We start from the raw sequence: 16479 nt of genomic DNA, 5'->3' as shown, positions 1-16479 counted from the left end.
GCCCAGGTTAAGAAGCAGATTTCCTCTGTGTCCCTCCTGTGTTGCACATGCCTTCCCTACCCTAGAGGTGACTTACACCATGACTTGTATATTCATTACCTTACATTTTTTTATTGTTTTACTATCTGTATGCGTCCCTAATCAATACGGTGTTTAGGTTTGCCTGCTTTAAACTTTATGTAATTGGAATTATTCTAATTCACTCAGCAAATATTTATTGAGCAAGTACTATGTGCCAGGCACTATTTTTAGGTGCTTTGGTTATATTAGTGAGCAGCACTAAAATCAGAGACCCATTCTTGAAGAGCATAAAGGATTGCCAAGAGAATAAGAGCTATGGCAAAAAGTAGAACAGGATAAGGAGGCTCAGGGATGCTGGCGTAGGTTGAAATATGCTACCAAGGAGGGCTTCATTATCGCATGTGTTCTTTCTGGCTTCTTTGATTTCACATGGTGATGTTTATCCCTGTAGACGTGAGCAGTTATAGTTGGTTCAGTTTGTTTACTACAGTATATTAATTCATAGCATGCATATATCACAAATAATTTATCCATTATTTTGTTTCTTTGAAATTTGAGTTGTTAGTTTTTGGCTAACCAGCATCTCTCTGAACCTGGTGCAATTCTGCAGGAGTTTCTCATGGTATATACCTGGGAGTGGAATTTTAGGGTTATAGTGTGCCCACAAGTCCAGCTTTATAAGTAGAGCCAAACTACTTTTTAAAGTCATTTACTAATTTATGCTCGTATAAGTAGTAAATGAGAGTTGTTCACATCCTTGCCAACTCTTGGTTGTTTGATACTTTTTAATTTTTACTAATCTGATGGAGATGTAATTCTCTCTCATTAAATTTTAATTGGCAGTCTCCTAATTTCTAATGCAGTTGAACATCTTTTCAAATATTTATTGGGCATTTTAGATTCCTAGTTTTTAAAACTCTAGATGAAGTCATTTGCTTATTTTGTTTTATAGATTTGCTTATATTTTTCTTATTCATTCATGGGAATGCTTTACATATTTTGGATCTTAGTCCTTTTATGTTCCATCTGGTCCTTTATTGTTTTTGTATGTGAGCTAAGAACAGCTTCTCCTATGTTGTGGCATATTTTTTCACTCTATGCTGCTTTCATTGTACAGGCGTTGTTTATTTTATGTATTTTATGTAGTATGTATGTACAAACCTTCTGACTTGTAGTTTTTCAGTCATGTTTAAGATGTTCTTCTCTGCTCTGAAGTTATTAAGATATTGTCTTATATTTTTTCCTAAAAACTTTATAATTTTGACTTTAAGATTCAAGTTACTTGGAATTGATCTTTATGTATAGTGTGAAAAGGAGTGATGTGAAAAATTTTGAACCCCTGGTGTGTTGACCAGTCAGAATGAATATTAACCATGGCACTGGAGCTGAGTCCTGCTGGCCTTCTCCTGTGCAAAGCATTGCCTCTCTAGTTGTGTAGATCATTGGTGGTCCAGTATTTCAACATTTTAACACTGTAGTACCCACCAGTCTTTTTTGCAAGGAGTCCAATTTTATTATTTTAAAATATGACTAACTGTAGTAGTCAGAGTTCTCCAGTAAAACAGAACCAGTTGTGTGTGTGTGTAGAGAGAGAGAGAAAGAGAGTGGGGGGGGGGGGGGGGGAGAGAGAGAGAGAGAGAGAAAGAGATTTATTTTAAGGAATCGGCTCACGTGATTGTGGAGACTTGGTAAGTCTAAAATCTCCAGAGTTGGCTGAAGACCAAGGGAAGAGTTGATCTTGCAGTTTGAGTCCAAGGGCGTCTGTCTGCTAGCAGAGTTCCCTCTTCAGAGGAGTCAGTCTATTTTTCTATTAAGACCTTCATCTGTCGGACAAGGCCCACTCACATTGTGAAAGGTGATCTGCTTTACTCAGAGTCTACTGACTTAAATGCTAATCTTATCTAAAAAGTGACTTCACAGAAACATTTGAAATAAAGTTTCAGCTAAAGGTGACATAAAATTAACTATCACAGTCTGCCCTTTGTCATCTTGGCACTCCTTAAACCATACTTAATCTCCAAATAAAGACAATAACAAGGTCATACTTCTGCCTAACATGATTAACTATTTTTTTATACAACCAGAAGCACAAGGATTCAAAGTCCTTGGGTAATGTTTACTCTTCTTGATATCCTATAACTTAAATACTATGATGTAAAGTTAAAAATACTTAAATACCATGATATAAATCTTATGTTACATAAGGCAGTAAGAGAGGGAAGAAAACAAAGATAGATGCCATGCACACACACACACACACACAAACATGTTCATAACAAAAATAAGGAGGAAATGCTCATGGTAATTACAGTCCTTGTTTCTACAACTGGTCATTTGGTTGTAGCTGGTATTGTAATTGCCTTCTTCCACAACTCATTCCATATTCCCTTTGCCTTCAGCAAGAAGTTCAGCTAGTTGTTGTGGTTCTTTACCTGGTGTGCTGACCCAAATCTTCATTCTGAGTCTGGCCATTAATAGTCCTATGTGAATTGGATTCTTATAATTTTCCACTGAGTTTAATGACAGGGCATAATAATACTAGATACTAAGAGATGCTGTAAGAGCTCTCTCATGTTCCAGACATGCTCTTCCATTGTGGAGTAGCAGTCCAGTTTCCCCTGGGTAGTCAGGATCAGTCACCTCAGCCAACGTCTTAACTCCCTTCTTTGTCTGTTGATTTAGAGGCATAACGAACTCTAAGTGGCTGGGCGGCAGTCTTAACTTTCAGTTCAGTGGAATCATTGTGTATCTTCTGGTGGAAACATTCCTCCCTTTGGAACTAAGGTCTCTAGGTCAGCAGAGGATGCAGTTGTGGGGACAGGAAGCAAAAATTTTGCTAGTGAGTCACTGTGAGTAATATTGAGTCATGCCACTCCCATTTCCCACCTTCGATTCTCCAATGTGATTAGATCAAAGGGACTAATACGTCTATTTCCAATAGTAAAGGGAGCACGGATAGTCCATGGCATGATGGGTTAATAGAGATATGCAAAATATCACCATGGGATACTTGCAATCAAACACTTCTAAGAGACAAAGTTCTGGGTGACCATATATATGATATCTTTGAACATTTTTGTCAAACTAATGAGATTTTCATTTCCCTAATGATTAATGATATTGAGCATCTTTTCATGTGCTTATTGTCCATTTGTGTATCTTCTTTGGAGAAATTTCTATTCAAGTCCTTTGCCCATTTTTAAATTGGGTTGTTTGTTTTTTTTGTTGTTGAGTGTTAGGAATTCTCTATATGAACTATTTGTGTATTTTGATCTAAAGTCAGTCTTCTAGATAGCATATAGTTGGAGCATGTTTTTTAAATCCATTCTGCCCATCTCTGTCTTCTGATTGGAGAGTTTAATCCAGTACATTTAAAGTAATTACAGGTAAGTAATTACTGTCATTTGGTTATTTGTTTTCCATGTTCATTATAGATTTCTTCTTCCTAATTTTCTGCATTAGTGTCATCTTTTGCTTTTAGTTTATTTTTTTTAGTGAAAGGTTTAACTTATTTTCTCATTTCCTTTTGTGTATATTCTATAGCTATTTTCTTTGTGGTTACCATGGGAATTACGTTTAACATCTTAAATTTATGAGTCTAATTTGAATTTATATCAACTTAACTTCAATAACATACAAAAACTCTCCTCCTTTACAGCTTGGTCCCCACCCCTTTCGGTTGTTGATGTCATACAATTACATCTTCAAACATTGTGTGCCCCAAAACATAAGTTAATAATTCTTTTAAATGCATTAGTCTCTTAAATTATGTAGAAAACAAAATATGGAGTTACAAACTGAAGTTAAAATACTAGCTTTTAGACTTATAATTTTTAAAAAAGGTGTTAATCTCTTAAATCATGGAGAAAACAAAAAGTGGAGTTACAGACCGTTGTTACAATAATACTAGCTTTTCTAATTTTCCATGTATTTACCTTTACTGAGGTCTTTGTTTTTTCATATGGCTTCTGGTTACTGTCAAGTGTCCTTTCATTTCAGCTTGCAGGATCCCTTTTACATTTCTTGCAGAGTAGGTATAATGATACTGAACTTGCTCAGCTTTTGTTTATCAGGGAATGTCTTAATTTATCTCTCACTTTTGAAGGATAATGTTGCTGGATGTAATATTCTTAGGTGGCAATTTTATTCTTTTAGTAATTTGAATATATTAGCCCACTATCTTCTGGCCTCCAAAGTTTCTGATAAGAAATCTCCTGATAATCTTATTCAGGATCCTTTGTATGTGACTAGTTGCTTCTTTCTTGCTGCTTTTAAGATTCTCTCATTGTTTTAGACTTCTGAAAGTTTGATTATAATGTGCCTTGGTATGGGTCTTTTTGAATTCCTCTTACCTGGAATTTGTTGAGCTTCTTTGATGCTTATGTTCATGTCTTTAATCAAATTTGGGAAGTTTTCTGTTATTATTTCTTCAAATATTCTCTCTGTCCTTTTGTCTCAGTTCTTGTTTTAAGACTCCCACAATGCCTATGGAATTGAGTCCCATAGGTCTCTTAGACTCTCTTCACTTTTCTTCACTCTTTTTTCTTTCTGTTCCTCACACTCAATAATTAATTTACATTGTCACATCTTCAGGTTCTCTGAGTCTTTCTTCTTTCTTCTAAGTCCCTCTTGTGATGTTTTCATTGTAGTTATTGTACTTTCAGGCACAGAATTTCTTTTTAGATTTTCTATCTCTTTGTTGATATTTCCATTTTGTTCATACATCATTTTCTTGACTTTCTCCGCATCTTCCTTTGGTTTTTTTGGGCATCTTTAAGACAGTTGTCCTAAAGTCTTTTTTGAGTAGATCCACCGTCACTTCTTTTTTAGGGAGAGTTTCTATTGATTTATTTTTTTCTTCAAATGGGCCATACTTTTCTGTTTCTTTGTATGCCTTGTGGTTTTTTGTTGATTCAATTTGGACATTTGAATGTAATAAAGCGTTACCTCTGGAAATCAGATTCTCCCCCTTCCCCAGGGTTTGCTGTTTTTTGTTTTTGTTTTTGTTTTTTTTTAATTGTTTTAGGCTCACTCTGTGCCACTGATTAGCCTGAGGTGTAAACTTAAGGTCTTCTCAGATGTGTTCTGAGCCTGAGCTTTTCCTTGGGCTTATGTGGTCACTTTCTAATATTCCACATATTTACAGTTGCTTTTGAATGTTCTAGTCTATAATGTCAGCTCCTCAAAGGGGAAAAAGAGAAAAATTAAGGGGGGAAAAAGAGCATTTGCCTTTTAAATTCCGTGGAAATGACTTCAGCTGGTGGGGACGGGGCTTGCAACAGTATGGGGAGGTGCAGCAACAATGGCCATGCCTCTTTGTTTGCACCTCTGGAGTCAGAAGCAACAATCAGTGATCAGAGCACAGATCCTTGATATTTTTAGGACAGGGTCTTTTTTGCCCACCCTGACTCCTGCAAGGTACATGCAAGCTGCTCCTCAAATGCATGCATGGTTGCCTCGAATGCTGAGGGGTTGAGGATGTGTTGCTGCTACTGTACTAAGAGCTGAAACTGACCAAAATTAACCGCAATTTACCATCCAAGCCTTCCCCTAGAAATCGCAAGCCTTCAATAGGCTGCAGAGTTAGAAAATAATTACGTCAGACAGGTTCTGCCAGTGCAGTTATTGTCTAGGCGGGACATTCCTGGTGCTTCCTACTCCTGTCTTCCCAGAATCCTCCTTCCCAGAATACTTAACTCATTTTTAACGTAAGATTGACTGTGGTCTGAGGAGAAAAAGGTAGGAGAACTTAGTAAAATATGTTTGGAATTGGTATCAGCCTTATTGTTGGCAGCTCTCTTATATCCCAGTAGGATGTTCATACTGTCAGATTACTGATTCACTTGTTGCCTTCGAATATGTGCCAGTTGTGGGACGTTCTGTGGTTATGTACCTTCTTCTTTTCACTCTGATCTTAGGAATTTCTCTTGGACTTACAGGTTTCTCGTGTTCAGATTAATAGCTCTTTCTACACTTCCGATATTGAAAATTTATAGTTGCAATAAGCCATTTTGTCCTAGAATATGTCACTGTCCACTAGATTTTTTAAATCAGGACAAAATTATTATTAACTTTAAGGCTTTCAGTTCTAAAATGAAAATTATTATTCTTAATCCTATATATCTTTAATCCTATAATTCTATATTTATACATAAATTCTGATTCTCAGTTTTTTAGAGTGAAAGACATAGTTGCTTATAAAATAATTTAGGTATAAGAGTTAATTTGGACCAGTAATATCACTACTATGTAACATACAAAAGAAATTTTTTTTTATTCTTAAGAGCTTTGCTGTTCTTTACTCACGTGTCACCCTAAAAAGTCACGTGGAGTGTTTTTTCAGTGGATTGTTGCTATACACAGAGGCAGTGTTTCTTTTTTTTTTATTATTATTTTTATTGAGTTATTGATAGGTTACAATCTTGTGAAATTTCAATTGTACATTAATGTTTGTCAGTCATGTTGTAGGTGCACCACTTCACCCTTTGTGCCCACCCCCCACCCCACCTTTCCCCTGGTATCCACTAAACTGTTCTTGGTCCATAGTTTTAAATTCCTCATATGAGTGGAGTCATACACAGATTGTCTTTCTCTCGCTGGCTTATTTCACTTAACATAATTCTCTCAAGGTCCATCCATGTTATTGCAAATGGAATGATTTTGTTCTGTTTTGCAGCTGAGTAGTATTCCATTGTATATATGTACCACATCTTCTTTATCCATTCGTCTGTTGATGGGCACTTAGGTTGCTTCCACGTCTTGGCTATTGTAAACAGTGCTGCAATAAACATTGGGGTGCACAGGACTTTTGGGATTGCTGACTTCAGGCTCTTTGGATAAATACCCAGTAGTGGGATGGCTGGATCGTATGGTAGTTCAATTTTTAGTTTTTTGAGGAATCTCCATACTGTTTTCCATAGTGGCTGCACCAGTTTGCATTCCCACCAGCAGTGTATGAGGGTTCCTTTTTCTCCACAACCTCTCCAACATTTGTTGCTATTAGTTTTAGATATTTTTGTCATTCTAACGGGTGTAAGGTGATATCTTAATGTAGTTTTGATTTGCATTTCCCTGATGATCAGCGATGATGAGCATCTTTTCATGTGCCTATTGGCCATCAGTATATCTTTTTTGGAGAAATGTCTGTTCATGTCTCCAGCCCATGTTTTGATTGGGTTGTTTGATGTTTTGTGGTTGAGTTGCGAGAGTTCTTTATATATTAAGGATATTAAGCCTTTGTCAGATGTATGACTTGCAAATATTTTTTCCCAGTTAGTGGGTTGTTTTTTTGTTTCAATCCTGTTTTCATTTTCCTTGAAGAAGCTCTTTAATCTGATGAAGTCCCATTTGTTTATTCTTTCTATTGTTTCCCTTCTCTGAGAAGGCATGGTGTCCGAAAAGATCCTTTTAATACTGATGTCAAAGAGTGTACTGCCTACGTTTTCTTCCAGAAGCCTTATGGTTTCAGGTCTCACCTTTAGGTCTTTGATCCATTTTGAGTTTATTTTGGTGAATGGTGAAAAAGAATGGTCAATTTTCATTCTTTTACATGTGGCTTTCCAGTTTTCCCAGCACCATTTGTTGAAAAGACTTTCTTTTCTCCATTGTATGCCCTCAGCTCCTTTGTCAAAGATAAGCTGTCCATAGATGTGTGGTTTTATTTCTGGGCTTTCAATTCTGTTCCATTGATCTGTGCACCTGTTTTTGTACCAGTACCATGCTGTTTTGATTACTGTAGCTTTGTAGTATGTTTTGAAGTCAGGGATTGTGATGCCTCCCGTTTTGTTCTTTTTTCTCAGGATTGCTTTAGCAATTCGGGGTCTTTTGTTGCCCCATATGAATTTTAGGATTCTTTGTTCTAATTCTGTAAAGAATGTCATTGGGATTCTGATTGGGATGGCGTTGAATCTGTAGATTGCTTTAGGTAGAATGGACATTTTAGCTATGTTTATTCTTCCAATCCATGTACATGGAATGTCTTTCCATCTCCTTATGTCGTCATCCAATTCTCTCAGAAAGGCCTTGTAATTTTCATTATATAGGTCCTTCACTTCCTTAGTTAAATTTACCCCAAGGTATTTTCTTCTTTTTGTTGCGATTGTGAATGGTATTGTATTCTTGAGTTCTTTTTCTGTTGGTTCATTACTGGAGTATAGAAATGCTACTGATTTATGCAAATTGATTTTATACCTTGCAACTTTGCTGTAGTTGTTGATTACTTCTAACAGTTTTCCAATGGATTCTTTGGGGTTTTCTACATATAAGATCATGTCATCTGCAAACAGCAAGAGTTTCACTTCTTCCCTCCCTATTTGAATTCCTTTTATTCCTTTTTCTTGCCTGATTGCTCTGGCCAGGACCTCCAGTACTATGTTAAATAAGAGTGGTGATAGAGGGCATCCTTGTCTCGTTCCTGTTTTCAGGGGGATGGGGTTCAGTTTTTGCCCATTGAGTATGATGTTGGCTATGGGTTTGTCGTATATGGCCTTTATTATGTTGAGGTAGTTTCCTTCTATGCCCATTTTGTTCAGAGTTTTTATCATAAATGGCTGTTGGATCTTGTCAAATGCCTTCTCTGCATCTATTGAGATGATCATGTGGTTTTTATTCCTCAGTTTGTTGATGTGGTGTATCACGTTGATTGATTTGCGGATGTTGAACCATCCCTATGTCCCTGGTATGAATCCCACCTGATCCTGATGTATGATTCTTTTGATGAATTGCTGAATTCTGGTTGCCAAAATTTTGTTTAGAATTTTTGCATCTATGTTCATCAGTGATATTGGCCTGTAGTTCTCTTTTTTCGTGGTGTCCTTGTCAGGTTTTGGTATCAGCATGATGTTGGCCTCATAGAATGTGTTAGGAAGTGTTCCATCTTCCCTAATTTTTTGGAATAGCTTGAAAAGGATAGGTATTAAATCCTCTCTGAAAGTTTGGTAGAATTCCCCAGGAAAGCCATCTGGTCCTGGGGTTTTATTCTTTGGGATGTTTTTGATTGCTGTTTCAATCTCTTTCCTTGTGATTGGTCTGTTCAAATTGTCTGCCTCTTCTTGAGTGAGCTTTGGGAGATTGTAGGAGTCCAAGAATTTATCCATTTCCTCTAGGTTATCCATTCTGTTGGCATATAGTTTTTTGTAGTATTCTCGTATAATCTGTTGTATTTCTGCAGAGTCTGTTGTTATTTCTCCTCGCTCATTTCTGATTTTGTTTATTTGAGCTTTCTCCCTTTTTTTCTTTGTAAGTCTGGCTAGTGGTTTGTCAATTTTATTTATCTTCTCAAAAAACCAGCTCTTTGTCTCATTGATCCTTTGTACTGCCTTTTTCGTTTCAATAGTATTTATTTCTGCTCTGATTTTTATTATTTCTCTCCTTCTGCTGACTTTGGGCTTCATTTTTTCTTTTTTCTCTAGTTCAGTTAGGTGTGCTTTAAGGTTGCTTATTTGGGATTTTTCTTGTTTGTTAAGATGTGCCTGTATTGCGATGAATTTTCCTCTTAATACAGCTTTTGCTGTATCCCATATGAGTTGGTATGGCATGCTATCATTTTCATTTGTTTCCAGGTATTTTTTAATTTCTTCTTTAATTTCTTCAATGATCCATTGCTTGTTCAGTAGTGTGTTGTTTAGTCTCCACATCTTTGTGCCTTTCTCAGCTTTTTTCTTGTAATTAATTTCTAGCCTTATAGCACTATGATCTGAGAAGATGCTTGTTATTATTTCAATTTTTTTAAATTTGTAGAGGCTTGCCTTGTTTCCCAACATATGGTCTATCGTAGAGAATGTTCCATGTGCACTTGAGAAGAATGTGTATTCAGCTCCTTCAGGGTGGAGAGATCTATATATGTCTATTAAGTCCAATTGTTTTAGTTTTTCATTCAGCTCCACTATTTCCTTGTTGATTTTCTGTCTGGATGATCTGTCCATTGATGTGAGTGGGGTGTTGAGGTCCCCTACTATTATTGTGTTGTTTTTAACATCTTCCTTTAGGTCTGTTAATAGTTGCTTTATGAATCTTGGTGCTCCTGTGTTGGGTGCATAGATATTTATAAGCGTTATTTCTTCTTGATGAAGTGTCCCTTTAATCATTATATATTGTCCCCCTGTGTCTCTCTTTATCTGTCTTATTTTGAAATCCACTTGGTCTGATATGAGAATTGCAACACCTGCCTTTTTTTCCTTGCTATTTGCTTGAAGTATTGTCCTCCACCCCTTCACCCTGAGTCTGTGTTTGTCCTTGGGGCTGAGGTGTGTTTCCTGGAGGCACCAAATTGTTGGATCTTGTTCTTTAATCCATTTTGCCACTCTGTGTCTTTTTATTGGAGAGTTCAATCCGTTCACATTGAGAGTGATTATTGATGCATGTGGACTTAATGCTGTCAATCTGTCGCTCATTATCTTGTTTTCCCGTGTTTCTTTTCCTGTGTGCTTTAGACTACCCATTTAATACTGCAATTTCTTATGCTGGGTTTCTTAGATTTTTCCTTATCTATGATTTGTGACTCTGTTCTGTACTTTATTTTAGTGTCTACCTTGAAGTTTGTATTTAGAATCTCGTGTATAATATAGTCTATTCTCTGGTGGTCTCTTACTTACTTGACCAATACTGATTTAGACCACAAAGGAAATTTTGATGATGTCTCTTGAATTCCGGCCTTGTGATCTAGCTGGCCTGTCTGCACCCTCACTTGGATGACTGATGGGTGCCTCAGATTAGCATGCGTAGAGCAGTCTCCTCTCAGACTTGTTCCTCTTGCTGTCTTCTCCATCTTGGTAAATGGCAGCTTTGTCTTTCCAGTTCCAGAGACCAGCCAAAACCTTGGAGTCATCTTGGACCTCTCTCTTTCTGTTACTCTTCACATCCAGTCCATCAGCGAAATTTTTGGCTCTATCTTTAAAATAAATCCAGGATCTGACCACACCTGCCTGTTTCTCTGCTGTCACCTTAGGCTAGCTATTGTCGTTTTAGGGGGATTATTTCAATAGCCTTATATAGTTGGCAGGACAGCAAGAATGATTCTTTCCAAATGTAAATCAGATCATGTCCCTTTCTCAAAACCCTTCAGTTACTTCTCACTTTCTTCTGAGTGAAAGCCACATTCCTTAAAATTTCTTACAAGGATTTACAGGCTCCATCCTTAACCTCTCTGACCTACCTGCTACTTCTCCCCTAAGAGGTAGTGTTCTGGGTGCAGTTGCCCCTGCCGTTCCTCCAGTATACGGGCCTCTGGACTTTCTGTTTCCTCTACCTAGAAAGCTCTTTTCTCCGGATATCTGTATAACTTGCTAACTTCCCTTTTTTAAATAGTTGCTCAAAAGGTTATCTTCTCAGAGAGAGTATGCTTTCCCTACATAAGCTTGCAACCCCTGGTCACCAACATTCCTCATCTCTCTCCCATAATTTATTTTTCTCCATAACAATTACTAACCTCTGGCATACTGGATATTTTATTATTATTTATTCTACTTTTTTTCACCTCAGCATCTGAAACAGTGCCAGATACATACAAATTACTCAATGAATAGATAAATGAATTTATATTTGAAGAAGAGATCAAATTTGCTTTAAAAAAGCTTTTTAAATTTTTTTACCATTTAAATTTTGCTCTTATGTGATAAGAATGTATATTCCTTATGAGTATATATATATTTATTATAAAACATCAAAGAGAGTGAATGACAAAAAGTACAAATTCAAGTGAAAATTCTGTATATGCTCTCTCCTGTTAACTTTTTATTATATATCTGTTTAGAATTTTTTTTGTATATTTATTAAATATATAGCTCTACTTATAACTATCTAATTATATATAACCTCTTAAAAATATAGATAGAATTCCATTATACATACTACCTTGAAAATTGCTTTTTTACTTGAAAGTATGTTTTGGATATATTTTTTTATTTCAGTAATTTGATTTACCTCATTCTTTTTCACAGCTTCATAGTATTTCATTTTATTATTATACCATAATTTATTTAATCAGTTCCCTATTGATGGATAGTCCATGTTTTCTTGATGTGAATATATCCATTAAATAAAATCCTGCAAGAGGATTTGCTGGATCAAAGAGTATGTATATTTAAATGTTGACAGTTGTTTCTAAGTTTATTTTTGAAATATGCTAGTTTACGCAGTGGTTAATGATAGTATCTTTCCTCACAATGATGAGCATTGTTAATGTTTTTATTTTTTGCCCATACAGTAGGTGAAATATGGTATTTTCTTATTGTAATTTGTGTTTTTTAGTTATGAGTGAAGTACGTTATTTTATGCTTGTAGATCATTTGTATTTCTCTTTCTGTGAATTACTTGCTGTATCCTTTTTCTGTTTTTTTAAAAAAAATTATTATTCTACTGAATTTCTCTATCTTCTTAATTGTATTCTGGCAAAGGACTAGACAGACCAACAGACTGATGACTTATAAGGACCTTATGAGTTAGTTTCTTTAACTGCAGCTTAGAGATGGATATTTGAGAGATGAGATGACTTGCCAAGGATCACACAGATAGTAAATGGTAGAGTAGGACTTGAAACTAGGTAGTCTCTTTCTAAAGTACCCACCATTAAGTATTGCAGTTTCTGGTGATATTATTCTCCCGGTCACCTTTAGGTACCTGTGCGTTGTGTATCACACCTAATTGACTGTATAGTTCTTTCAAATCCATCCTTCTTTTCTATTCCTATCCCTTAGTTTAAGTCTTCGTTAACTCTGGTTTTGGCTCTGCCATAGTTTTTGAACATGCCTCTGTTTCAATAATTAGGCCTAGTACTGTTTCAGTAATTTCAACCTCTGTGCAAAACCTTTCTTGGCCTTCTACTATCTGGTAAAGCTTTCTCATTCAAGATCTTCCGTATATGCTTCCAATACACCTTTCCTGCCTTTTATTCGCTATTCTCTGTCACTTCTATCAAGTTGAACTATTAATTTACTAAACAAGTCATGATCTTTTCTGTTTTAACCTTTCTTCCTATCATATATCAAGAATTTTGCATACTTTTCAAGACATGTATCAGATCTAACCAACTTCTTAACAGCTTTCCTGATCTACTTCTCTTTCTACCTCCAATCTCCAGCAGATGAGTTGGTTTCTGAATCATAACACATTATATTTTTTATATTGATATAATTCACATAACAAAAATTTCGCATAACATAAAATTTATCTTTTTTTATTGAGGTAAATTCACATAACATAGAATTCACCATCTTAACCATTTAAAGTGTACAATTTAGTGGCTTTTAGCATAATCAAAATGTGCCACCGTCACCACTGTTGAATTCCAGAACGTTTTCATCACCCCCAAAAGAAACCTCATACCTCTTTAGCAGTTATTCTGTTACCCTTCTACCTAGTCTTTGATTTGCTTTCTGTCTCTGTAGATTTGCCTATTCTGGACGTTTTATATAATCATACATTATATTGTCTTTTGTGTTGGCTTCTTTTACTTATCTTAATATTTTCAAGGTTTCTCCCTGTTGTAGCATTTAGCAGTACTTAATTCCTTTTTATGGCTGAATAGTATTCCATCATTTGGGTATATCACATATAGTTAACCATTCTTCAGTTCATGGTCATTTGAATTGTTTCCACTTTTTAGCTGTTATGAATAATGCATAGGCATACCTCGCAGATATAGGCGGTATAGGCATAATACCTCAGAGATATTGTGGGTTCAGTTTCAGACCACCACAATAAAGTAAATGTTGTAATGAAGTGAGTCACATGAATTTTTTAGTTTCCTAGTGCGTATAAAAGTTATGTTTATACTGTACTGTGGTCTGTTGAGTGTGCAATAACACTGTGTCTAAAACACAGTGTATATACCTTAAATAAAAAATACTTTGTCGCTAAAAAATGCTAACCATCATCTGAGCCTTCAACGAGTCATAGTCTTTTTGCTGGTAGAGGGTCTTGCTTTGATGTTGATGACTGCTGACTGGTCAGGGTGGAGGTTGCTGAAGGCTGGAGTGGCTGTGAAAATATTTCTTAAAAGAAGACAACAGTGAAGTTTGCCACATCGATTGACTCTTCCTTTCATGGATGGTTTCTCTGTAGCGTGTGATGCTGTTTGATAGGATTTTATTTACAGTACTTCTTTCAAAATTGGACTTAATTCTCTCAAACCCTACCACTGCTTTATCAAGTAAGTTTATGTAATATTCTAACTCCTTTGTTGTCATTTCAACAATCTTCACAGCATCTTCACCAGGAGTAGATTCCATCTCAAGAAACCACTCTTTGTTCATCCATAAGAAGCAGCTCCTCATGTGTTAAACTTTAATCATGAGGTTGCCCCAATTCAGTCACATCTTCAGGCTCCACTTCTACTTCTTGTTTTTCTGCTTTTTCTGTCACATCTGCGGTTCCTTCCTCTTCTGAAGTCTTGAACCCTCAAAGTCATCCATGAGGGCTGAATTCAGCTTCTTCCAAACTTCTGTTAATGTTGATGTTTCGACCTCTTCCCATGAATCACGAATGTTCTTAATGGCATCTAGAATGGTGAATACTTTCCAGAAGGTTTTCAATTTACTTTGTCCGGATCCATCAGAGGAATCACAATCTACAGCAAGTATAGCCTTACAAAATGTATTTCTTAATTAATAAGACTTGAAAGTCAAAATTAGTCCTTGTTCTGTGGGCCACAGAATGGATGTTGTGTTAGCTGGCCTGAAAACATTAGTCTTGTTCACATCTCTCTCAGAGCTCTTGGGTGACCAGGCGCATTGTCAGTGAGCAGTAATATTTTGAAAGGAGTCTTTTTCTGAGCATTAGATCTCAACAGTGGGCTTAAAATATTCAGTAAACCATGTTGTAAACAGATATGCTGACATCTAGGCTTTGTTCCATTTGTAGCCCACAGGCAGAGTAGATTTAGCATAATTCTTAAGGGCCCTAGGATTTTTGGAACAGTAAATGAGCATCAGCTTCAACTTAAAGTCACCAGCTGCATTAGCCCCTCACAAGAGAGTCAGCCTGTCCTGTGAAGCTTTGAAACCAGATGTTGACTTCTCTCTAGCCATGAAAGTCCTAGATGGCATCTTCTTCCAAAATAAGGCTGTTCCATCTACACTGAGAATCTGTTGTTTAGTGGAGCCACCTTCATCGATTATCTTAGCTAGATCTTCTGGATAACTTGCTGCAGCTTCCACATCTGCACTTGCTGCTTCCCCTTGCATTTCTATGTTAGGGAGACGGCCTCTTTCCTTAAACGTCGTGAACCAACCTCTGCTGGCTTCAGACTTTTCTTCTGCAGCTTCCTCACCTCTCTCAGCCTTCGCAGAACTGAAGAGAGTTAGGGCCTTGCTCTGGATTAGGCTTTGGCTGGTTTGATCTTCCATCCAGACCACTAAAACTTGCTCCACATCAGCAATAAGGCTGTTTTGCTTTCTTATCATTTGTGTGTTCACTGGAGTAGCACTTTTAATTTCCTTCAAGAACTTTTTCTTTGTGTTCACAACTTGGCTTTTTGGCACAAGAGACCTAGCTTTGGCTTTCGATATGCCTTCCTCACTAAGCTTAATCATATCTAGCTTGCTTTTTTTTTGGTGAGGAAGACTGGCCCTGAGCTAACGTCTGTGGCAATCTTCCTCTAATTCTTCTATGTGGGACACTGTCACAGCATGGCTTGGTGAGTGGTGTGTAAGTGTAAGTCCAGACCCGGGATCCAAACCTGCAAACCCCAGGATGCCAAAGTACGGTGCACGAACTTAACTACTATTCCACTGGGCTGGCCTCCAGTCATTTCTAGCTTTTGATTTAAAGTGCGAGACACGTGGCTTTTGTTTTCACTTGAACACTTAGAGGCCCTTTTAGGGTTATTAAGTGGCCTAATATCAATATTGTTGTGTCTCAGGGTATGGAGAGGCCCAAGAAGAGGGAGAGAGATGGGGAATGGCTTGTGGGTGGAGCAGTCAGAACACATAGAACATTTATTGATTGTTTGCTGTCTTATGGGTGCTGTTCACAGTGTCCCAAAATAATTACAATGGTAATGTCAAAGATCACTGATCACAGATCACCATAACAAATATAATAATAGTGAAAAAGTTGGAAATATTAAGAATTACATGGGGCCCGCCCCGTGGCCAAGTGGTTAAGTTTGTGCGTTCTGCTTTGGCAGCCCAGGGTTTTGCCGGTTCGGATCCTGGGCATGGACATGGCATCACTCGTCAGGCCATGCTGAGGCGGCGTCCCACATGCCACAACTAGAAGGACCCACAACTAAAATATACAACTATGTACTGGGGGGATTTGGGGAGAAAAAGCAGAAAAAAAAGGAAGATTGATAACAGTTGTTAGCTCAGGTGCCAATCTTTAAGGAATAAAAAAGGAAAGAATTACTGGGGCTGGCCCCGCAGTGTAGTGGTTAGGTCTGTGCATTCCGCTTTGGCAGCCCACGGTTCGTGGGTTTGGATCCTGGGCGCAGACCTACACACTGCTCATCAAGCCATGCTG

The 16479-nt window shown here is 37.0% G+C and overlaps 1 protein-coding gene across 7 annotated transcripts in view; it reads left to right on the top strand.

Moving 5' to 3' along the window:
• The window catches only part of ARHGAP32 (Rho GTPase activating protein 32), a 320124-nt gene that overhangs the window by 144845 nt on the left and 158800 nt on the right, over nucleotides 1–16479 (top strand). The gene's annotated exons all lie outside the window — the stretch shown is intronic.

Source organism: Equus caballus, chromosome 7 (assembly GCF_041296265.1).
Source record: "Equus caballus isolate H_3958 breed thoroughbred chromosome 7, TB-T2T, whole genome shotgun sequence".
Classification (NCBI taxonomy): domain Eukaryota; kingdom Metazoa; phylum Chordata; class Mammalia; order Perissodactyla; family Equidae; genus Equus; species Equus caballus.
Note: the sequence above shows the minus strand (reverse complement) of the source record. Positions and strands in the feature narration are given on the sequence as shown.